The sequence below is a fragment of the Moschus berezovskii genome, chromosome 9 (assembly GCF_049115385.1).
Source record: "Moschus berezovskii isolate FMDL1 chromosome 9, NW_MosBer_1.0, whole genome shotgun sequence".
Taxonomy (NCBI): domain Eukaryota; kingdom Metazoa; phylum Chordata; class Mammalia; order Artiodactyla; family Moschidae; genus Moschus; species Moschus berezovskii.
This window is the reverse complement of record NC_142468.1, coordinates 89,020,065-89,045,525: the sequence shown is the minus strand read 5'-3', so window position 1 is coordinate 89,045,525 and position 25,461 is coordinate 89,020,065.

Genomic DNA, 25,461 nt, shown 5'->3' with positions numbered 1-25,461 from the left:
CCAGGAGACATGGCTCTTCCCCTGTGGACATGTGGTACGGGGACAGCCAACACACTGAGCAATCACGGGCTGCATGGTCAGGGCTGGGACCAAGGCACCCCTCCAGCCTCAGCCTCAGGGCCTCATCTGTAACATTGGCACACCACCATTCACCCCCGGGGTGGGTGGGATGGTTGAATGAGACAACACGTAGAAAATCTCCCCCACGGTAACGGGTGTGTGCAGCATTTTACGCACTGCAGGTTGAGTCGTAAGTGTGGCTGCCAAGAATTTAGTGTCATGAACAATTTCTTTTACAAAGGAAATAGAATAAAAACATTACATGCATCCTCTGAATTAAGAGTATTATTTTGTGAAAACTCTATGCTATTAGTGTGTGTATATATACTGGGTCATATTTTTCAAAGACGGTTGAAGGCCACTGACCTAGTAATCAGAGCAGGGCTTTGGGGTCATCTGGTTCCACCACTTATGACACCATGTGACACAGCTGCATATCTCTTCACCTCCAAGCCTCCCTGCAGTTGAGAAGAACGATGAGACAGCACACACGCTGCTCAGAACAAGCACCCAGGACATCACAGGGCTTCCAAACGGGACTGCCTCTTCTGTATGTTAGCATTGTGTCGATTACATATCAAGACCTCCAAGTCAGGGGCTCATTATCTCTGACTAAAAACACGACAAGTAAAAAGGAAACTGGGGTGGGGTGGTGGTGGTTTAGTCGCTAAGTCATATCTGACTCTTGCGATCCCGTGAACTGTAGCCCACCAGGCTTCTCTGTTCATGGAATTCTCCAGGCAAGAATACTAGAGTTGGTTGCATTGCCCTCCTCCAGGGGATGTTCCCAACGCAGGAATTGAACCCAGGTCTCCTGAATTGCAGGTAGGTTCTTTACCATCTCAGCCACCAGGGAAGTTGGAGTGGTTTGCCGTTTCCTTCTCCATGGGATCTTCCTGACCCAGGGATCAAACCCAGGTCTCCTGCACTGCAGACAGATTCTTTACAGACTGAGCTACCAGGGAAGCCCTAAAAAGGAAGCTAGTATTGTTGTTGTTGTTTCTATATCAATGACTAACATTTTCAGGCATTTGTGTGCCAGGCACCAACATCATTTAACCCTCATGGCAGCTTGGTGAGGCAAATTCTATCATTATCCCCATTTTACAGCTGACAAAACTGAGGTAATGGGAGATTGAGACTTATAGAGCTTGTCTAGCCGACTCTCACTCCTGCCCCGACACCAGCCATGCTCCCTACCTTGATTCAGGGTCTCCTCTGCCCCCAAGGTCCCCAATGGCTCCAGTTTTGAGCCTCCAGCTGCCCTGTCTGCAGGTGCCCTGCCTGACTGCCCTGGCCCGGTAATTTCACGCATTTGCCCCACCGCATGCTACCACACTCCAGCTGTTCCTTATTGCAAAGGCCCACTCCTCAGCACCTTCTGCACTTGGTAGCACCCAGGCAGCTGGTTACAGGAATGGAGAGCAGGGAGCAGGAGGCAACCACGTCTTCAGAGCCAGAGCCAGGCCTGGGGGCTATGACCCTGCAGCTCCCAGCTCCAGTCCGGAGTGGTCAGGAGAACAGGACTCTACCAAGGTCTGAGAAAGCACCTGAAAAGGAAGTCCTCCCCACGGGAGCCCCAGCTCAGGAGCTGAGCCCTGAGCCGGAAGTGGAGAGCCAGCGCCCAGCCCGAGGGTGGGCCCGAGGTAACACTGAAGCAGGCAGCTCGGGCTGGGCACCAGCGCCGTGTCAGCCGCCAGCTCTTACCACATCGATCATCCAGTCCTTAAGACATATTAAAATGGATTTAAAAAGACATTTTGCATTTTCTCTCCTTAACACCCACATTATTGCCACACATCAGCTTTTGTTTTAATTAAAATCGGTTTTGAAATCCTCCATGAAACTTCAGTGGGATTGTTAGAGGCAGCAATTTCCTTATCGGCAGCGCATCCCAACATACTGTAATAGTTATTTTGCGACAAAGCACAAGTCTTATTAATTTAGCTCAATCAAATCAGCACCACGTTAATTTATGGGGCTGTAAAAATCTGGCAGTGCCGCTCTAGATCAAGGAACTTAGGGCAGGCAACACACCAAGTGGGATGTTTATTTTGTACAATGGTCCCTAACTGCATTTCTGTGATTTAAAAGCTTTCCGAGGAGCGCAACGATAATATTACACGCATATAGAATTGTGTGTTTGCTATGCCTCATTACTCCCCGCAGAGACCCAAAATCATTTGGTATTCAACTCCTACCTAAAATATTTCCTTTCACATACAAATATTTTTTCCGCTTTAAATGGCTTCTCTATGTTAAAAAAATTTTTTTTCCAGGGCTGTGAAGCAAGATCGTTTCCTACATGGGATTCTATTTTGGTCCATTGTTGATCTTTAGTGGTGATTACTAAGTGGGTAGCTGGTTTTTCCTCCTTCTTCCCCTCTGGCCACACCCTCCAAATTCGAAGCAGGTGAAGGTCTCCCTGGGATTGATTTTGCATTTTCTGCCCGCTCCCCCCTCCCCATCTTGTTTCCTGATTCCTCTTTCCTGGTTTACTTTTATTGATGTCTACTTCAGCAAGTAGGAATGTTTCTTTCTAACTCACATCTTAATAGCAAAGCCCACAGTAACAATTATGATTTGCCAGGAGATGCAGTGTAGCGGTCAGTGGGGGGTTTGCAAGGCTGTGTGGGATGGGGAATTACAGCAGCTGTGGGCTAGAATTGGGGTGATGGAGACTCAGAGAGGGCAAGTGACCTGCCCAAAGTCACATAGCAAGTAAGGAAGAGCACAGGACTCTGGTACTCAACCCAAAACCTCTGAGTTTCTATTTTCCCATTAGAATAAAGACGTACGAATTGGAAGGAGGTCACTCATGTGAAGGGCATAGCACAGGGCCTGGGAACAGAGCGGGCCCTTAGCAATATAACTGTATTGTCCTTCCTCCACAAGGGCTGGTCCTGTCTTTCAAGTGCCCGGCTCTGAATTGCAGAGCTGGGCGATGCTCAGATGCAAGCTAAGGGCAACTGACATCTCACATACTTATGAGCTTCTCCTGTGTACAAAGATGCTTCCACCTGCTCCAGGGGGAGCACACACCTGCTCTGAGGATACAGACTAGGTGCTAAAATACAGTGTTAACTGATGGACTCAAGACAACCTGTCAAAAGACAGGCAGCTGTGAAACCTTATTTAATGAATGAGAAAACCAGGACTGGCAGAGAGTTTGGATGACCACTCTCAGGTAAGACAACTGATGGCCAAGAAGAGAGTCCAACCCAGGGCTACCGACCCCAAGGTCAGTGCCCTTTCTTGCACACTGACTGCCCTGGGCTCCCTGGCTGCTCCATAGGTGGCTGAGGCTTGGGCAGGAAACATGCTTTCTATCTGTGGTATAAACAGCTGCTGAAACGACAGCATTTGAAAGGTACCTGGTTCCCCTTCTGACTGTGGCCAAGGCTTAGAGAGAATCATCCTCTAGGTTAGTCTGGCCTTTTCCCCACATATGTATTTATTTACTTTAACTGCTTGGGCCACATCATCCACCAGGTTTCTTTCTCTGTCCCGTTAGTGAGCATGAGATTCTGGTTAGTCTAGACAGCAGGGGAGCTCCTAGTGCCTGGCAGGGGCCTTTGTGTTGGCGGTGGAGACTCTGTCATGTGACTCCCAGATGCCATTGTGTCTTTAGTGACAATGACACGGGGAACTCACTGCCTTCAGAGACAGTCCACACGTTGACCGGACAAAGCTCTGGTTTGAAACTGACCTTTCCCGGTAGAACCCAAACCAACACTGTCAGTAAAGCATTAACACAGTGAAAAAAGTGAATGTGTTAGTCGCTCAGTCGTATCTGATCCTATGCGACCCTATGGACTGTAGCAGGCCAGGCTCCTCTGTCCATGGAATTCTCCAGGCAAGAATACTGGAGTGGGTTGCCAATTGCCTTCTTCAGGGGATCTTCCCAACCCAGAGATTGAATCTAGGTCTCCCACGTTGCAGCAGGCGGATTCTTTACCATCTGAGCCACCAGGGAAGCCCAAGAATACTGGAGTGGGTTGCCACTGCCATCTCCAGGGGATCTTCCTGACTCAGGGATCAAACCCAGGTCTCCCGCATCAGAGGCAGATTCTTTACCATCTGAGCCACCGGGGAAGCCCCCACTTACAAGTGGCCAGACATGCTCTTTGATCTGCCCAATTTTAAGAGCTTCCAGGGTCACCTGGAGAGGGAGGATGTGATAGCCATGCCAAGTGCCAGCCTATTAATACGGAAGCTGGTGAAGGCCAAGAAAGCTATCTCTGTGCGCCTGGGCAGGCACGGCCCCAGGTCCCAGAGGGACAGAGCAGCAGAGGTGAAGTTGCAGGACAGGGAAAGATGGGGCAGGGGCTCCCAGGCCTAGGGCAGACGCATGGGCTGTGTGCGTGGTCCCAAGGCCTCCGCTGAGTAATGAAGCCAGAAAAGTCACAGCCAAGGGGCGGAGTTCTGGGCTAATCCAAACCCTTTGGTTACGTTCCAGGAAAAGACCATTAAGAAGGCGAGATGTGAGCTGAGAGGGCCTGTGGGATGAAGCTTCAGAGCAGGCATCATGATTGGGCGGTGACGTCAAGACAGATAGCCTCACTGTCGGCTTAACTCAACAAGTGCTTTGGAAAACCTGCTGCGTGCCCAGCACCAGGAGAGCAGTGGAAGGTGTTCTCCACTCAAACCCTGTCTTCCCGGGGCAGCCACCGGTTGAGAGTCTGCAGCTCCAGGGCCCACTTCATCCTGCTGAGCGAGTCAGTTCCCGTTTCCTGCCCAGTTTGGTTTCTCTGTCTGTGCTGCTCTGTGGGGGGTGGGCCCTGGAGGAAACGGAAATGCTCAGAGAGTAGGCTGCTCTTTGGACACCCTCGCTCAGCCTCTGCAAACAAGTGCTAAGCAGGTCCCGTGCTTGAACCAGTCTGCGAGGCACCACAGAAAAGAGGCAGCAACTGGTTGCTTTCAAAATGGCTTCTCTTGGGACTTCCCTGGTGGCCCAGTGGTTAAGACTCTATCCTTCCAGTTCAGGGGACACGGGTTCAATCCCTGGTCAGGGAACACAGCCAAAATAAATAAATTTAAATTAAAAAGAAAAGTTTAAAAAATGGCTTCTCTCAGATGAAGCGCAGTGAGATCATAGTGTCTGTGTGTGAATTTGAAGAAGGCATCCCCTTTTATATGGCTCCATAGGTCCCCAGATCGGTACAGAGACCACAGGAGGGATGCCAGTCTTTACAGCCTCATGGGCTGGGCACACTTGTGCAATAAACAACTTGAACAACTATAGTTAGTGGCTTTGCCCCAGACCCCAATCAAGTGGCCAAACCCCCAGAACTTAGGACTTCCCTGGTGGTCCAGTGATTAGGACTCTGTGCTTCCAAAGCAGGGGTCACAGATGCGATCCCTGACTGGGGAACTAAGATCCCACATGCTGTATGGCTTGGCCGAAAAATTAAAGAAACAAAACCCCCAGATCTTTGCAGTCATTATTAGTGAAAAGTTCCAGGCTTAGGCTACCCCTAGACATATGAACTGCCCCCAGATCTAAGCCAGGACTCCCCCCAAAAGAGGAAGAAAGCTGTGCTCTAGTACTCCCATCACCCAGACCAACTCACTCAGAAACTCAGCATCACTACACTACGTCTTCCCTACTTTCCTTTCAGAGAGGGACAGAGACATGGCCAGGAGGAGAGGACAAACCCCCAAAGCCCCTTCCTGCAGTCAGGGCCGAACCTCCGCCTTCTTCTTGCTGCTCTTGAAGAAGCTTTCTAAAGAAGAGGAACCTCCCACGGTAGCAGATGGCGGATAAGTAGGAATGGTAAATAGTTTTAATTACTGCATAATGTAAGTGAGACAATAAAGGGGAGACAGTGGAAGCAAGCTGCTGCCGCCGAGGCCCTGAAACTGTTGTGGGGCCCAATTTGTCTGGCATGTGCTGTTCCTAGTCTTGGGAGGGCTTTAAAGAGAACGCCGAAAATATTAATTGCCCGCCTCACTGGCCCATCCATCTTCACAACCGAGTAACACGCTTTTTTAATTTCAGGGGAATCGTTTTCAAATGGGAATCATGCAAATGAGTATTTTAGCTATTCATTTGTTTTACTGCGAGCGCTTTGTGAGCAAATGGCCTACAGCTTGCAATGAATTAAAAGACATGGGCACTGGAGACCGATTTTTAATACAAAGTCTTGACTCGGAGACGACCCCGACCAGCAGCACAGAAAATGTTGGCATAGCAACTTTGGGCATTTTCATGCAAATTGGCTTCTATATAGATGATACGAATGCAATGTTTTCCTTCAACTAATCATCATAAAATTAGTTTCACTATATTTAAATGCCTCCACTTAATGCATTATATCCATATGCATGAAATTGCCTCCGCTAATGCAGTACATAAAATGCCAAAGATACAATGAATAGCCAAATTGCAAGCAGTTATGTTATCTCCCATAAAAACAACTCCCCTCCCCCCCCCTTTTTTTTTTGTGAGTGTGGGCGTTATTGAGCATGTGGGCGCCAAAGGCATCTATCACACATTGCTATCAACCCACAGACTCACACACACACACACACACACATCCCAAAGTCCTCTACAGTTAAGTAACGTTAAGGCTGTAACACAATTTAACAAAAGCCAGACAAGGTTGGGACTGGGCAACCTCCCCTCACTCAGAGCCGGCCGTCAGACGAGATAGTGAGGAGCACTTGCCCTATTTTGGCATTAGCGCCAGTCCGGGGTGGTGCGCCTCCCACTCCCTCCCCATATGCACTGAATCGGGGGCCTGAGAGGTATGTGTCTAAGCTCATCTGGAGAAGATCAGTTGGACCAAGAATTTAACTGGAAACAATCAAAGATGGAGCCCTTCTTGGTGAGAACAGGCCCAGAAGGCTGGCCCTGGTAGATCAGAAAGATGAAAACTCAGGAGGAACATGATCCAAGTCAGTAACTGAGAGAAGCTCGGCGCGGAAGGCAGGCAGGGGATGTCCGGGAACCTTAGACTCTGGGCGCTGGACTCGGCACCCGACACCTGCATGTCACGTCGCCCTTACTACCTGAAGGAACTGAAGAAGTCACCGTGCTCATCGCTGGTCTTGTGCACCCTGAAAGGAGTCTCAGTAAAACTGAGGACCACATCTGAGGTTATATGACAGGTAAGCGCAGAAGAAGGATTCAAACTCAGGTTTCTCCAGTCCCAAAACTGCCTCTCCTCCGCGCCCGGCTGCCCGCTGCGCGCCGCGGGGAGTAATGGCAGGGTGGGCTCTCTCGTTGGCTTTCTTTTGCTCCGAGGGGGGCTGTCCTCAGTGGCAGGGTAGGCGCTGTGAGGGAAGCTGACAGTCTTCTGAGTCTTTCCTTCAACACTGAGGCTTGATTCTCCTTCTGTTTCTGATGAGACCTCAGCCTGGACCCCAAGTTCCCCATGGTCAGTGAGCATCAGCCTCCAACTCACTAACTGGGCCCCGACCCCTTTCAATCCACTGAGAAAGTCGGGCTTGTCTCCATTCCAAACTTGGTGGATTCGAAATTTGGCTTAAATATGTGGGTGCTAAGCAAATCCAGGGTAGGGGTTACCAGGGAGAAGCAAGAGGTGAATTTGGAAAAACACAAGCCCTTCCTTCCCACCTGTGATAAAGTTCCACCTCAGGAATTCTTCAATTCTCATTCGTTGGGGGGCTCTGTGTTTGGCTTAAGCAGGGGTGGCATTTCCTCACAAAAAAACATGAGGTGTGGTAGAAACAGTATGATGGTTTCTCAGAAATTTGAAAACAGAATTGCCACACGACCCAGCAATTTCACTTCTGGTTATATTAATACCTGAAAGAACTGAAGGCAGGGCCTCAAACAGATATTTGCACACCTGTGTTCACAGCACATTGCTCACAATCGCCAAAAGGTGGAAACAACCCAAGTGTCCGTCAAGGGATGAGTGGATAAACAAGATGAGGTGTATCCATACAATGGAATATTATCCAGCCTCAAAAAGGGAGGAAACTCTGACACAAATTATAACAAATGCACCTTGGAGATGTTGTGACTGTAAGTCAGTCACACACACACACACAAACACTGTATGATTCCACTTATATGATGCACCTAGAACAGTCAAAATCACGGAGACATAAAGTCGAATGGTGGTCACCAGGGCCGGGGAAGAAGGGGGATGGGGAGTTAGTGTTTAATAGTTACTGAAGTTCACTCTGGGAAGATGAGTCAAGTTCTAAAGTGACAACGGTGATGATCGCACACAGTGTGAATGTACTTAAAATTACTGACTATACACTCAAAAATGGTTAAAGGAGTCAATTTTATGTCCTATGTATTTTACTCAATTAAAAAAAAATTTTTTTAATGTATGAAGTAGGAAGACATCTTTCCCAAAACCCTGAGCATGTCACAGAATTCAGGCCCTAAACTCTCTTGAGTAGCTTGAGAAAGAAGTGAGGACAGCTCTTCCTGATCACTCAGGACTGCCCACATCTTGTGAAGCACTTCTGTGTTCAATACAGCCTTGTTGAATTAAATTACGTTAAATTAAATTAAATGGTAAAGTGAGGGAGCTCCTTAAGAGTAACAGGATTAACTGAGGTCTAAGGCATACATCAGGAACTCCTCCAATTTCATTAAGTTGGTCCACTTTTCTTTCCTTCTAATTCTCTCCCTCGTCTTCGGTCTGGACAACCCCCTCCCCCTATCCCAACACACATAAATAAGCCTATTATGTGTCTTTCCATAGGCCTTTTCTGTTTCCCCTCCACAAGCGATTTCTCAGCACCTGGAATTGTTCATAGCTACTGCGACTTTACAAACATTAAAACAAGTTGGCGTGCTTGCTTGTAAATAGAATCTTTTATCCTTTGCATTTATTCTTACCAACGCTTACCCAAAACACTGGTCCTAACCCGAAACACTGGTCTTGTGATTCCAATAGCAGCCACCAGGTGGCATGTTTTGGAGAAAACCCAACCTCTTATCAATAAGGCAAATACCGCCTCTGGTGGCTGTAGTGAGATTTGCAAGCAAGGTGGCTAGATGGCAATCAACCAGAACTTGAGGAGGCACATCTGTACTTGAAAGCCTGCTCCTTTCCACGACTGCAAAGGGAACTGCTCCTGAAGATGACCCCACATCTGGTTGCTATCGCCTTCCCTCTGGTACCGTCAGCTCCCAGGTAACGGGAGCTCCAGCTCAACAGGGCTGCATGAGGCCTTCTTGTGTGTAACCTGCACACAAGAGTTCTAGCAGTCCTGGATGGGCGGGATTCCGAGTTGAGATTGAATGTTCCAGCTCATTCTGCTTCTACTGTCTTTTCCCAGATTCGGTTTTTAAATCCTGCTCCCATGGAAAACCTCTTGTGGTTTTGTTCTTCGGAAATTTCCCCTTGATGGAGCTTCCTTTGCTAGTATCTTCCATGTCTTCACTTCCTCCTCCTGCCCCTGGGGGAAGCTGGGTTTCAGCTGCAACAGAACCCTGCCATCCCTGATCTGCAAAGCTGTTGCTTCCCTTTGTAGAACTTCCTTTTACAACTGATAGCATTCCCCTAGTTTACAAGCAGTTAGAAAAAAAAAAAAAAGAATTGGCAACCACTAGGAATTAGTGGACCGGAGAAGGCAATGGCAAGTCACTCCAGTACTCTTGCCTAGAAAATCCCATGGATGGAGGAGCCTGGTGGGCTGCAGTCCGTGGGGTTGCTACGAGTCAGACATGACCGATCGACTTCACTTTCACACATTGGAGAAGGAAATGGCAACCCACTCCAGTGTTCTTGCCTGGAGAATCCCAGGGACGGGGGAGCCTGGTGGGGTGCCGTCTGTGGGGTCACACAGAGTTGGACATGACTGAAGTGACTTAGCAGTAGCAGGAATTAGTGGACATTCACTAGGAAAAGCCCTGCCAAGCTCACCTGATTTCCCTTCTGATGGGATGCTTTACAAATAACGCATTTTGATTTCTGCAAAACATTTTGTTAAGTCTCTCTTGTTAGCCTTTGAACAAAATGGAGAGAGGGAGCAAGATGAAGATTTAGATATGCAGATTCACAGCTGGTTAATCAACCCCACACAAAGAATATGGAGCAACTGATTGGAAGGAGGTCTCTAATGAAATCTTTATCTCTGTTCCATTCTGCATTTTACTGCCTTGAATGAAGACTCTTCAAAGCAGACTTTCCACATTTCCAAGGCATTGCAAAAGCGGTGACAAATATCGTTTGGAAAAAATATTTAATAGGCTATGAAAAATAGACTGGATGCATTATGGTGGCATTTAACAGACAAAAAAGTAAAGTCTTCCATTTAAGTTTAACTTGTCAGTTGGACAAGCATAAGATGGGAAACACTTGGTTTGACAACGGGGGCTTTCCTGGTGGCTCAGTCACTAAAGAATCCACCCGCAATGTGGGAGACCTGGGTTCAATCTCTGGGTTGGGAAGATGCCCTGGAGGAAGGGATGGCAACCCACTCCAGTATTCTTGCCTGGAGAATCCCCATGGACAGAGGAGCCTGGCAGGTTACAGTCCATGGGGTCACCAAAAGTCAGACACGACTGAGCAACTTTCACTTTACTTTTCTTGTTGATGTTCTCCATGGTTTCAATAATACACAAACTGATTCTTTACTAAAGATGGGGTATAGCTGCTAAAAGAACTAGTGCCGACTTAGGTGGTATTAATGCAAGTGTGGCAGACATGGAGGTGGTGCTAGACCCACTGAGGCCTCCGGAATGTGCAGCCAAGGTGGTCAGGATGCTGCAGTCATTTGACATGAGTAAGCTTCGAGACTGAGCTACAGAAGGAAAGCAGGACAGAGCTAGCCCCTGACGGACAACTGTGAGGGGAACGACCACATCCGTTTTACTTTCACACCTGCAATATCTGGGCTTCCCAGGTGGCACAGTGGTAAAGAATCCACCTGCCAATGCAGGAGAAGCAAAAGACATGGATTCCATCCCTGGACTGGGAAGATCCCCTGGAGAAGGAAATGGCAACCCGTTCCAGTACTCCTGCCTGGAGAATCCCATGGACAGAGGAGCCTGGCGGGCTACAATCTACAGGGTCGCAAAGAGTCAGACACGACTGAGCACATAACATAGTAACTAACGATACCCACTACTGCCTCCTTCATAAGGTCATTGTGAGGATTTTTAAAAATGGCAAAAGTAAAAAACCTGGCACATAATAAACGCTCCCCCCAAACTGTGCAGAAAGAATGAATTTTCCCTGAACACCTGTCGTGCACCCACTGGTTTCCATGGATAATGAACACCCCTCTGTTCATAAATTCTGCTCTTTCTTCACAGGCACAGCCTCCCCTCCTCTTTGAGAAAACCTCCCTGACTGCCGAACCAGCATTGTCCTTGCTTCTTCTGGTTCCCCAATGCACTGTTCCACACCCTATTCCCTGACTCCCCTAGGGACTGGGGGGCACCTGCAGGGACGGTCATCTGGTCTGACCCTCACTGATTGACACCCTGGTGCCATGAGCTGGAAGAGAAGGCAATGGCAACCCACTCCAGTACTTTTGCCTGGAGAATCCCAGGGACGGGAGAGCCTGGTGGGCTGCCATCTATGGGGTCGCACAGGGTCGGATATGACTGAAGCGACTTAGCAGCAGCAGCTATGAGCTGGACTGGGCAGAATGGGATCAGGAACAGGATCCTGACTGGGGACTCGGGAGACCAGGACTCCAGCTCTGGCTGCTAGAGAATTGGGCAATTCCAGTCTCCTCTCCAGGGCTCATGGAAGGTTCTCAGACTGTCCTTCACACATGGGGATTCTCTGTAAAACTGACTCCATAGTGTTCTCAGTAACTAGAGGTAAAGACGGATCCTTGATGGAAGAGGGTGCCATTTTACCTTCCAAGGAAGACTCAGGTACTTGGAGAGAGTGACGTGCTGCCTCCTTCCACCATATTTGTTCACGGGCTTCCTTAACTAATGAAGAGATTCAGCTCTTTACACCCCTTCAGGATGCACTGATGGTCCGTGTCAGAAGCACTTCCTCTGACACTCCTTGAATCTCCTGCTGGTTTTCTCAGAAGCACTGAGGCATTAAGTCTCTAAGCTCTGGGGACCTTGGGAAGCTCCTTGCCCTCTCATTTTCTTCACCTATAAAATGAAAGGAGGTGCTCCAAGGCCCCGATCAAAAACAGTGTCAGAACTGCTCTTTCAGAGCGGGCCTACCCCCAATAATTGAGGCAGGGATATCAAAGCAGGATCTGGGGTTAGTAAACAAAGCTTATTAAATGGAACTCTCAAACAATTATTCTTCCAATCTCAATCAAGAGACCCAAATAATCTGGTGTCTCAATTTGCTCTAGCAGTTTCCTTGAATTTCTGTCGTTGATTAGTTCAGGCAGCCAGTTAATGGAGTCTGGCACACCAAACCCATTCATTTTGTTTTCTTTGAGGCAGGCTCCATCTTGGAAATCTGAACCAGGAGGTAATGGCTTTTGGTGTACTGTCAACAGGAAAGCCAGTCCTCACACAGTGTCGTCACTGCCTGGGACCCCACAAGGACAATGACATGGACAGTAAGGATGAAGGACGCAAGAGAGGGTGCCCAGCCACCACTGGGTATGGACGGGGTGGGTGTCCCATGAGGCAGGTCTGGCAGCTGCAGAGTCCAGGGGCAAGATGGTTGGGATCCAGGTGTCCAGGGGTTGATAATAGGAATTCACACTGGATTCTAAGAGGCTTAGCCCGAGAAGAAGCGGAAAGCCTAATTCCAGAGACCAAGTTGACTTGCTTTCACAGAGAGCCGGTAAAAGGTCACAGCCTGACTGGCTCAGAGTAGGTCCATTCACTCAATAATATTTTTAAAATATTTATTTACTTTATTTATCTGGCTGCACCAGGTCTTAGTTGCTGCATATGGGATCTAGCTCCCCAACCAGAGATCGAACCCCAGGCCCCCTGCATTGGGAGTGTGGCATCTGAGCCGCCGGATCACTGAGGAAGCCCCCATTTGACACTGGACCTGCTATGTGCCAATCACGGTCCTAGGCACTGGGGATAGTGCCATGACACTAGGCAGAAGAACCTGGCCCGCACAGAACTAATCCAATGGGGGAGGCAAAAACAAATAATTACATAGTGTGATGTCACGTAATGATTGCTAAGGGCCATAAAAAGCAGTGCAGGACAAAGGAACAGAGAGAGACGGGAGATCGGGTGGTCAGGGAAGGCTTCCCTGAGGAGGCAACAGGAAGCAAGGACCTAAATGAAGCAGGGCGTGAGCCACGCAAATATCAAATGAATTTCACCAAAAGCTTCTCTTGTCACTGTGGGTGATGGAGCTGCATTCAAGAGTGAGCATGGGGTCTCCCTGGTGGCTCGGTGGTAAAGAATCTGCCTGCCAGTGCAGAAGACGCGCGTTCGATCCCTGGTCTGGGAAGACCCCACATGCCATGGAGCAACTAAGCCTGTGAGCCACCGCTATCGAGGCTGTGCTCCAGAGCCTGGGAACTGCAACTGCTGAGGCCTGCACACCCTGGGGGTCATCCTCTGCAGCAACAGAAGTCACCGCAATGAGAAGTCCACGCACCACAGCTAGCGTAGCCCGCGCTTATCGCAACTGGAGAAAAGCCCATGCAGCAATGAAGACCCAGCACAGCCAAAAATTTTTTAAAAAAGAGTGAGCATCAGGAAGTCTAGCTAGTCCTGGCTTGGGCAGACAGCATTAATTTCAACTCATCAGAAAAGGGATGTAGCAGGCAGCCCAGACCTGGAGTGGAGGGGTAAAGTGGCCTAGGGACCCAGACTCCTCGTCTTTCTGCTCTGCCATCATTAGCACACAGCTCTTGTCCTCAAGGTCATGGAGCAGCTGTTCACCTCCAGACACAGAAAGCCAGGTCAAGACATGAAAGGGAAAGGGAAACAGGCAAAAAAAGGCCAAAGGACCATCAGCTGGGCCTGTCCCCATTAGCCCCACCCAATGACTTCTGTGTCTTGATGGCCAGAACTGGCTCACGTCGCCACCTCTGCACTAGTCACTGGGGGAGGGGAGGGGTTGTGTGCGGGGTCTGGGTCAGCCAGTCAACACCATCCACCCTGGGTCGCATTATCAGGGCCTCCCATTGTGGAGGATGGCTTTGCCGTGGCTCTCACCCTGGATCATCCTTTTTTTTTTTTTTTAAACGTGGACCATTTTCAAAGTCTTTATTCAATTTGTTGCCATATGGCTTCTGTTTTACGTTTTGACTTTTTGGCCATGAGGCATGTGGTATCTTAGCTCCCTGGTGACCAAGAATCAAACCCATACCCCCCTGCATTGGAAGGCAAAGTCCTAACCACTGGACTGCCAGGGAAGTCCCACCCTGGGTCATCTTAAAGGCTCTCCTCTGATGAGTAGAAAAGCCCTGGAGGGAATGAGGAAACTGAATTCCAGCTCTGCCACTAAGCGGCTGGGTGACCTCAGGCCAGTTGCTTCTGGTCTCTGGATCTTACTGGAGCCATCATGAGACTGCTCTTGGCTTTAATAGTCTAGGGTGCCAAGTGATACCCCTGTCTCAGCCACCTATAAAGTCTGCCACTTAGAGGTCCTAAGAACCCAGCTCGGACCTGGAATGGCACACAGAATAGCCATTTTACCAAATAAAACTCAAACTCTGAGGAACAACCCAGCTGGCAGGGCTGGGGCTAGGGTCAGAAGACTGAGGCCGTAGCCTCTGGGAATACAACTTAAGGAGGCATTGAAAACCAAAATAAACATTATATATAATATTTTAAGGCAATATTTTAAAAAATCAAAATCAATGCAAAAAAATGTCCATTAATGAACAAAATCTCAAACTTTTGTTGTTTTTTTTTTGCTGTCCCGTGTGGCATGCAGGATCTTAGTTCCCCAGCCAGCGATCAAACACACGCCCCCCCTGCAGTGGAAACACGGAATCTTTATCACTGACCCGCCAGGAAAGTCCCCCAAATCTCATACTTTTAAAGAAAGACAACAGTATTACTGATTGTCTCCTTGGCTCCAGACTCTGAAATGGCTCAGGATGGCATGGCATTGATATTAACCCCATCTTTATTTAAACTGTGTAATTTCGTTTATCCCTTTTTTAAATTTTTGCATTCTTTTTGATTATTTAAAAACTATACTGCATTAAAATGTTATTTCATGACTGAATATTTGGACACCCATTTAAATTTTCTACCCAAAGCAAAGGCCTCACCCGCCCTACCCTGGTCCCAGTCCTGTCCCTGGAGGCCTTAAGCAAGACTTGCTGGACAACAGCCAACCTGTCCAGCCAGGCATTTACCACGTCTGGGGACTTAGGGGTCATACAGCACATATGTGTAATTTTTAGCCTTTTGCCATGAGGTGTTTGGATTAAAGGCTCTGGTATTTCTTTAATAAGAAAAACCGGCTGTAGCCATTAAAAATTTAGTCCCACAAATTAGTAGCTCCTCTCTAAGGTGCTGTATTTATTTAATCATAGTAAATTTGGGCCAAATCCTCTCCTGGGGCTTCCAACACCTGCCTCCATACCCCTAAGGAGTTTGTCTCTAGGACCACGCTATTCGCGGAAAATCCCCCTGCCTTTTAGCTCCCCTGGCCCGCTGGCGCACAGGGAGATAAAACACCTTAGCCTCATTACTCAGATGGCTAATTGCAAACTGATTTAATTAAAGTATACAGATATTTCCCCAAGTTAGTTACATTTCATATCACTCCATTAGGAGTAATTGGCTGGAATGAGGAGCTGCAGCCATGGAGGCTGGCCAGGTGGGTGGGGAACCAGAACACCCTTGGTTAGTGGGAGTCTTGCTGCTGCATCATTTCAATCACACACACTGAACTGCTCACAGCCAGGGTCAGGAACCTGAGATTCAAGCCCACTCCAACACTTAGCAATTCTGGGACCTGGAGCAGTCACCTCCCTTAGCTGAGTCTCAGCATCTTCCTCTGTAAAATGGGAATAACAGAAATGCCCACCTTGATGATTGGTAGCAGACTTAATGGAACCAGCCTGGAAAGCCTTTAGCATAGTACCTTGCACATAATTAATGCTCGATAAATAATAATAACCTTAGTATTCATGAACAGATGTGGCTACAAAGTGAAGCAGTAGAGACAGTGGAAGAAGCATCTGTTGCCAAGTCAGAAACTTTGGGGTCTGGTTTCAGGCATGCCCCTAGCTTTCTGTGCAATATTGGGCAACTTCCTTCCATCCCTGGGCCTTAGTTTACTCAGATGACAAATAGGGGAAGAAGGCAAAGACTGAGGTTTACCACCATAAATCCATTCTCCCCTTCTTCCTGGCTAGCACAGCCCTGATTGGAGCAGCAAAGTACTATATCCACCTTTTCCCTTATAGCTAGGACTAGTCCGTGACAAATTCTGGTTAATGAGATGAAAGCCAAAGTTGTTGCTCTCTTCTTGGATGGCGGTCTTCCTCTCCCAGGATATCTCCTTTAAAAGGGAGTTGACTCAGCTGGCAAGCACCCTTTCCACCCCTCTCCTCCCCACCTAGAATGTGGCCTGGATGGCTGGAACTCTAGCAGCCATCTTGCAACCATGAGGTGACCTTAAGAGTAGAAGCCACTTACAGAGCAGAAAGATAGAAGATGCCATTGTGGAGCTGCTGCCCCAGCCCTAACCACCGTGGTGGTTCATAGCACATGAGGAAAAAAAAAAGCCTTATCTTTTGTCTTGCTTTTATTTTTGCTAACCCTTAGCTTTGAGGAATCATGGTTACTTGCTGCCAACTTCTATTCCTCATCTAATACAAAGTTACTTTCTCTCTCAGAATATTAAAAACTTGATCTCTGAGCAGGTGAGAGCTGCCTGCTCACCCACTTTCTGCACCAAGAGGGGCCCCTCAGACTGAAACAAGGACTCCAGCCCCAGTCTGCTTATCCAGTTCAGGATCTCCACTACAGAGCCAAGAACCCCGTATTTCTAGCCTTTAAGTCTCAAAATCTGAGGAGATAATAACCCCTTCTCACAGAGAGATAGGCCCTGGTCTACACACTTCTCAAGCTCCTGTACAGCCAGTCCATTTGCTGATTGCCCACGGCAGGAGGAGGTAGCCTGGGGAGGAGGTTTATTTATGACAGCTCTGGTGCAGTGGAAAATGCAAGGATTTGCTGCCGAAATACCTGGTTTGTATCCCTGTTCTTGTCCCTCACTTGTTTGACTGTTATAGACTGAATCTTTGGGTCTCCCCAAAATTCATATGTTGAAGCCTAACGGTCAGTGTTTTGGTATTAGGAGGTGGGGCCTTTGGGAGGTGTTTAGGTCATGAGGGCAGAGTTCTCATAAATGAGATGAGTGGCCTTAGGGAAGAGGCCTCCAGCCCCTTCTGCCATGTGAGGTTACAGTGAAAAGACAGCCTCCTGTGAGGAAATGGGCTCTTATCAAGTGCCTAATCTGCTAGCGCCTTGATCTTGAAGTTTCCATCCTCCAGAACTGTGAGATACGAATTTCTGTTGTTTATAAGTCTATGGCATTTTGTTATGGCATCTCAAATGGACCTTTGGAAAGTCTCTAAGTCTCTCTGGACCTTGGTTTTTTTCATCTGTAAAGTGAGTATAATAATAATACTATATCCATTCTATAGGAGGTGAGGGGAAGAAATGAGATGGACGTGAAATGCACTGTGAGTCAAAAGTGCAGTGCAGTAAATCTCCTATATACGAATGAGTTCCATTCCAAGAGTGCGTTCATAAGTCCAAAAAGTTAGCCTAGATACCCCACACAAATGGCTATATAGTACTGTATTGTAATAGATTTATAATATTTTGCACACAAATAATACATGGAAAGCACAAACAATAAAAGAAACACTTCTGATCTTATAGAACAGTTCCCTAAAAAGTACAGCAGGACAGTGATAACAGCTGGCACTTCTGAGCAACACCAGCTACATCACTGCAGCTTTTATTCCTGTTTCTGGACATTCTGGGATGGAAAAATAGATGCTGTATGCTACACAGTGCAGGCATGCATGCTAAGCTACTTCAGTCACGTCTGACTCTTGGCGACTCCGTGGACTGTAGCCCACCAGACTCCTCTATTCATGGGATTCTCCAGGCAAGAATACTGGAGTGGGTTGCTGTGCCCACCTTCAGGGGATCTTCCTGACCCAGGAATCAAACCCAAGTCTCTTGTGTCTCCTGCATTGGCAGGCGGGTTCTTTGCCACTAGCACCCCCTGGGAAGTATCCTCTATACAGTACCATACAGTAAAGTACACAGAAGCACAAACACTTGTTAAAGATGCACTCACAGGCCAAATGTACGCCAGACATGTGAACTAATTACCTGATTGGACATGCAAATACACATTTGCGTCTTTGAAAGTTTGCAACTTGAAGCTTTGTATGTAGGGGATTTACTATACACTTATCAGGAGTTGTGATTATTTTCAGAGACCATTTTTTTAGCCATCCTGCAAGTCTTTCCTGAGCTCCATCTCTGAGGCCAGCCCTAGTAGGCACACTGAGGGGAATACCAAAAAAGCACAAGCCAGTGTCCTCCATTTCACAGAGGAGGAAACGGAGGCTCAGAGAGGGTGAGTCACTTGCCTAAGGCCACACAGCTAAGAGTAGAGGTGCTGGGAGTTGAGCCCAGGTGAGTCCAAAGACCACCATGGCCTTACCACACAGAGGTCAAGACTGTGGCCAAATCCAGCCACCTGACTTTATAAATAAAGTCTTACTGGACCACAGACACACTCGTTTGTTTATACCTTGTCTATGAGTGAATTCCGGGAGTTGGTGATGGACAGGGAGGCCTGGCGTGCTGTGATTCATGGGGTCGCAAAGAGTCGGACACGACTGAGCGACTGAACTGAACTGAACTGATGGCTGCTTCTGCATTATAGGGACAGAGTTGGGTAGGTGCAATAGAGCTTGCATGACTTGCAAACCTTAAAATATTTACTACCTGGCCCTTTACAGAAAGTTTTCTGAAACCTGGTTTTAGCACCCAGTCTATTTGCCCATCATCTCGTCATCACTGAACAACTCTTGCATGCCTGACACTGCTGGGTGCTGGTGATTCGGAGGCAAGTCAGTTGTGGACTCAGCTGCTTCCCAGGTTAGCAGTGAAGCTGGCCCCATTTCACAGATGAGGACACTGAGGTCTAGAACCACTGAGCTTCCCCAGAGAGCCAGGAGATTTGAGGCTGAAATGGATCACACTCCAGTCTGGCTCCTCGTGCTGACCCACTCCACCATGTGGGCACTCGACAGGCTCCATGGGAAGGGCCCACACACCCACATTAGAATCCAATGCGAGGAAAGGGATGGGGAGTGTGGGGAAAATTGATCTTGCTCTCCCTGTCTTTTCAATCCCCTCCACCAATCCTCACTTGTTGGAAGGCCACGGTAGGGGACAGCACCTCATTTGGGAAGCAAAATAATGATACTAATGACCACTAGTTCATTGACAGTTACCAAGTGTACTGCGTGCTAAGCACAGCGGACACTTTTCTTTGTTTAATCTCACAGCAACACTGACAGGTGAGTGTTATAATCCCCCGACCCCACTTTCTAGCTGGGGAAATGGAGACCACAGGGATCAAAGGACTCATCCAAGGTCACAGAGGTCACAGAACTAGGAAGAGGTAGGACCAGAATTGGAAGCCAGGTCTGTCTGCTTCTCATGTCCAGACAGGACATCCTGCCTCTCCCCTCTTTATGTTCAGGGTTTAGGGTTGGGGGACAGAGAGAATGGCTTTGCTTACTTGGAAAATTTTTATGTAAGTGGAAAAGTTTGTTCCTGGGGCTCTCAGTCATGCTGTTTGGGGACTTTGGCCCTCAACTGTGAGCTCTCCTGTCTCCCTCGGGCTCTCTTAGGTCACTTCTGTACCCTGGAAGGCAATGACCAAGAAGAAGACCCCCCTCCCAGGAACAACTGCTCTTTAAAGCGATTTAAACTGCAAAGGTAGCTGGTTTCCAGGATGGAAATTGAGGCCTCTTCTGGCCAGGCACAGAGGACAAAGCTTTCCTGGGTCCATGAAGAAACACCCTGGAGAATACACTCTCTGCACCTTCTTACAAGACAGGGATCGGACTTAAAGGCACAGGAAGGCAGCAGTGGTGTTGGGAGCGAGGCCCTGGTTTCTCTCTCCCTCTAAGGCCTTGGCCAAGTCCTTCCAGTTCTCTGAAACAAGAAGAGGGACTTCCGTAGTGGTCCGGAGGTTAAGACTCTGTGTTTCCAATGCAGGGAGCACAGATTCAACTCCTGGCCGGGGAACTAAGATCCCACATGCCCACGTGGCGTGGCCAAAAACTTAAAAAATAAAACAAGAGGAGTTACTGAGTGCTTGCATTCCCAGATTATGTGGACTCTCAGCAACCAGGGCTGGAGAGAGAAGCTGGGATTCAAAGCTGTCACAGGTGCACGTGTTTGGAGGGGAGCAGACTCCCAGCAGATAACTTGGCCTCTTGGGACCTATCGTCACCCACCTGGGTCTTCATCATCCTAGCCAAGCATACTCCCTCCCCTCCCTGAGTCCCCACACTTGGGCCATCCTTCTCACTCTTGCATCAGGACAATCAGGGGTAGCTCAGGATTTCCCTGGTGGTCCAGTGGTTAAGAATCTGCCTGCCAATGCAGGGGACACAGGTTAGATCCCTGCTCAGGAAGATCTCACATGCCACAGGGCAACTCAGCCTGGGTGCTGCATCTACTGAGCCTGTGCCCTAGAACCTGTGCTCTGCAGCAAGAGAAGCCACCGCCACGAGAAGCCCGCAGACCGCAACTAGAGAGTAGCCCTCGCGCTCCACAACTGGAGAAACCCTGCACACAGCAATGAAAACCCAGTGCAGCCAAAAGTAAATAAAGAAATAAAATATTTTTTAAAAAAAGAGGGAGCCCAGGAGAATCCCTGGGAATTCTCACGATCCTGGTCCTCTGCCTCTCTCCTCCCCCTCCATCCACAGAAATCACCCCCACTGGGCAGCCAGGCTGGGTGCCAGCCCTGTGTACCACACAGGGTACTTGAAGCTGCTGTCCCCATCCCTCGAGTACCAGATGCTTCACCATGCTCACCGCCCCAACCCCCAAATCCCTCCGCAGTCCTCTGCCTCCACCCATCCCGCTGGTGTGTTTACTTAAGGCTGAATTCTATATCTGGAAGTTCATTAATTTTTTTGTGGGTGCCAAAATGCGGATCATTTGTGCTTATCCTCAACTAAATAAGTCAGGTCATAAGAGGTAATGCCATGGGTAGTGGAATGTAAACAAACACATTCTACCTCAATAAACATGCTAATTTCCAGCTATAATATTCACAAGTAAAAGATCCATCACGCCGACCCTATTTGGCAAAGGCAGCGGGCCTCATCCGTCAACGAGGGAGGCCCCCGCCAGTTCTCTGCGGGAGGGAAATAGTACAACTTAACTTGCTTGATGACGCCCTCGGGGAGAAACATGAGCCTCATAAATGAGCCTGGAAATGTGATAAAAGGATAATCTTGCATAAATGAGCCTATATCATCATTACCTGCACCGACCAAGGCCAGACACGGGCTTTGAGGGATGGAGTCAGATGGCACATAAATGAAGGCCGAGGAGGCTGTACACCAGGCTAGTGGGGACGCCCCGTCCTCACCATGCCCCACGGGCCACCCTCACCCAAGGTGGCCACCCAGCATGCGGGCGGCCGAGCGGAGGCTACAGCCCTGTCTGGGGCTCAGGGTGCAGGGGTGGGAAGAGCAGGGACAGCCCAGGCCTCTCACCTGAACACAGAGCATCCTTGGCCAAAGCTGCCATCGGAAGGGGTCCAGGCCCTTTCATTGCCTCATAGAAACATTAAGGCATAGACCTAGGTTATTTACTCAATAATACTGATTGGTCACCTAGTAAATGCCCAGGCACTGAGATGACGCTTGGAAAATCAAAATAAGATGAAGTCTTTGCTTTTAAGAATGCACACCAACTTCCCTGGTGGTCCAGTGGCTAAGCATCCCCTTTGCAATACAGGTGACTCCCTGGTTGGGGAGGGGGGTAAGTAAGATCCCACATGTGGGCAACTAAGCCCACACAGTACAGCTACTGAGCTTGTGTGCCCTCTGGACTATGTGTCACGACTGAGAGTCTGTGCACCGCCGCTAGACCTGACACAGCCAATAAATAAATAATTTTTTTTAAAAAAGAATTTACAGTGGGCTCAGGGGCACAGAGCTTGTACATCATTTTGGGAAAGCTCTGGTGGAGGTCTTGATGCTCCCTCCTGATCATTCCCCTCCCTTCCCCCACCCAGAACCCTGCGGGTGCCCCACCCCCCCACACACTGTTAGGAGTCTTGGCAGCTATGGCTGACAGCCACCCTCCTCCACAGAGAATTGCCTTTGGCCAAAGAGGAGCCACCTCACCTGGGAGGTCACCCCTGCCTGCCCCTCTGACGTCAGACTACACGACTCAGGGGTAGAGAGACTGGCCCCCTTGACCGAAAGGGTTGAGGGTCACACTCTGAAGTGTAGTTCCCACTCCAGAGCTCCCTTGTGGGCCAGGCTGAGGCTGGACTCCAGCTGAGCCCACACCCTTGCTGCCCCATCCTGCTTCCCTCACTCCCTTCTCCCATGAAAACAACCCCCAATTAGCTGGGTGTGTCCAAACAACCCAATCAAAAAACAGACAGAAGATCTAACTAGACAATCCTCCAAAGACATACAGGTGGCCAATAAAGCACATGAAGAGATGCTTAACGTCACTAATTATCAGAGAAAGGCAAATCAAAACTACAATGAGGTACCACCTCACACCAGTCAGAATAGCCATCAGCAAAAAGTCTACACACAATAAATGCTGGCAAGGGTGTGGAGAGAAGGGAACCCCTCTACACTGTTGGTGGGAATGTATTTTGGTGCAGCCGCTGTGGAAAAGAGTATGCAAGTAAAAAAACTAAAAACAGCTACCAGCAATCCCACTCCTGGGCACATATCTGAAGAAAACTTCCTTCAAAAAGATCCATGCGCCCCAATGTTCAAACCAACACTATTGACAACAGCCAAGACAAGGAAGTAACCTAAATGTCCACTGACAGATGAATGGATAAGGAACATGTGGTGTGTGTGTACACACACACACTCACACACACACAGGCTCACACACACACGCTCACACACACGCTCACACACACACACTCAAACACACACACGCTCACACACACGCTCACACACACACTCATACACACATTCACACACACACATGCTCACACATATGCTCACACACACACTCTCACACACACACGCTCACACACACACACACATGCTCACACACACACACGCTCACATGCTCACACACACACACACACTCACACACACACATGCTCACGCTCACACACACACACACACATGCTCACACACACACACACGCTCACATGCTCACACACACACACACTCACACACACACATGCTCACGCTCACACACACACACACACATGCTCACATACACACGCTCACACACATGCTCACACACACACTCTCTCACACACACGCTCACACACACACACAATGGAATATTCCTCAGCCATAAAAAGAATGAAATAATGCCACTTGCTGCACATGGATAAGCCTATAGTTTATCATACTATGTGCAGTAAATCAGACAAGGAAAGATAAATACATATCACTCATATGTAATCTAATTTTTGAATATTGATACAAATGAACTTATTTACAAACCAGAAACAGACTTAAACAGATATCAAAAACAAACATGATTACCAATGGGGAAACACAGAGGGGAGTGATAAATCAGGAATATGTATATGAACATATACACACTGCTATATATAAGATCAGTAACCAACAAGGACTCACTGTGCAGCACGAGGGACTCTACTCAGTATTCTGTGGTAACCCATACAAGAAAAGGCTCTGAGAAAGAAGGAATGTGCGTATGTGCGATGCTCAGTTGCTCAGTCGTGTTGACTCTCTGCAGCCCCAGGGACTGCAGCCTGCCAGGCTTGTCTGCCCATATGTGTGTAACTAAATTACTTAGCTGTATACCTGAAACTAACACGACATTGTAAATGAACTATACTCCAATAAAATTAAAATTAAAAAAAGATTTGAAATGATTGCCCTAAGTAGATAAAAATATCTGGGTATTGTGGGCAATGCATTTTCCTACACCCACACAGATGTATACAACATATTTCCTATAATCATTTACCAACATTTTTTCCAGCTATGAAAATAAAATGATGATAAATAATAAGTGCTCTTTCTCAAGGATATAAAAATAAATAAGCTGTGTGTGTCCAAATCTCCATCTCAGGCTCTGCTTTTAGGGAGCCCAGCCTCGGCACCCCATTTTCCTTTCAGTACCTGGTGTTTGCATGCTGTCTCAAAAGCAGACTCGGAAACAAGCCCTCAAAACACAGTATGCAGGGGGCTATACCCCTGTTACGACTAAAGTGCTGCGTGTGGGGGCTCAGAGACAGCTGATAAACATGCCTCAGGGAGTCAGGAAGGGCTTCTCAGGAAGGGATGGGTGAGCTGGAAAGGGTGTTCTCGGCAGAGGGAACAGTACACCCTTGGATTTCCAAAGCACTTTCAAGTATCCGTCACAGCAAATGGAACCAGGCAGGCAGAGTGGGAAGAGCTTGCTTTAGAAGCCCCCAGAACCACCACCAGGGTCAAGGGTGGCCAGCCCTCTTCCTATAGCAAACGCTTGTTGCAGGAATGGGTGAATATATGTAAACAAGTGAGCAAAATCATTGCGAATATTTCTCCTGTAGACAGCATTTTATCTACCTGCCATATTCCAAGTGGTGCCAGCTCCCTCCCTAGACCAGAAATTCCTTTAAAACAGGGACTGGGCTTAGGTATCGGGGTGTCACCACAAGACCTAGTTCTGCTCTTTGTACAGAACTGATGCTCAAGAAATACTTGTTCCATGGCTCTGAACTGTTGCCTTGAGAGGAGAAGGGGGTGTTTAGATGGATCAAGACATTCAGTCATTCACCAAACAACTTTGTGATGAGACTGTAAAATCAGTGACCCAGAACAAGGAAGAGAGGAAACTGCTGTGCACCTACTGTGTGCAGGAATTATACTAGGTGCTTTCCTGTGCTGCCCTTTAAACCTCACGATAGGGACTTCCCTGCTGGTCCAGTGGTTAAGAATCCACCTTCCAATGCAGGGGACTGGGGTTCGATCCCTGAACTGGGAACTAAGATCCTACACACCGAGGGGCAACTAAGCCTGTGCGTCCTTACCTGGAGAGCCCACATGCCACAACGAAGACCCAGCACAGCCAAAATAAATAAATTTTAAAAATAAACAAACCTCATAATGACCTGAGATGGGTATTATTCCTGCCATTTTACAGATGATGAAACTCAAAGGGAGGAGACGTGCATGTAGGTGTATCTAGGTCCACAGTCTGTGATCTTTCCATCCTCTCTCCCTTCCTTCAACCCCAGGGGAGGATATTTTAAAATCGAAGTTACAGAGGCCTGGAACAGGTTAACCAGATCTCTC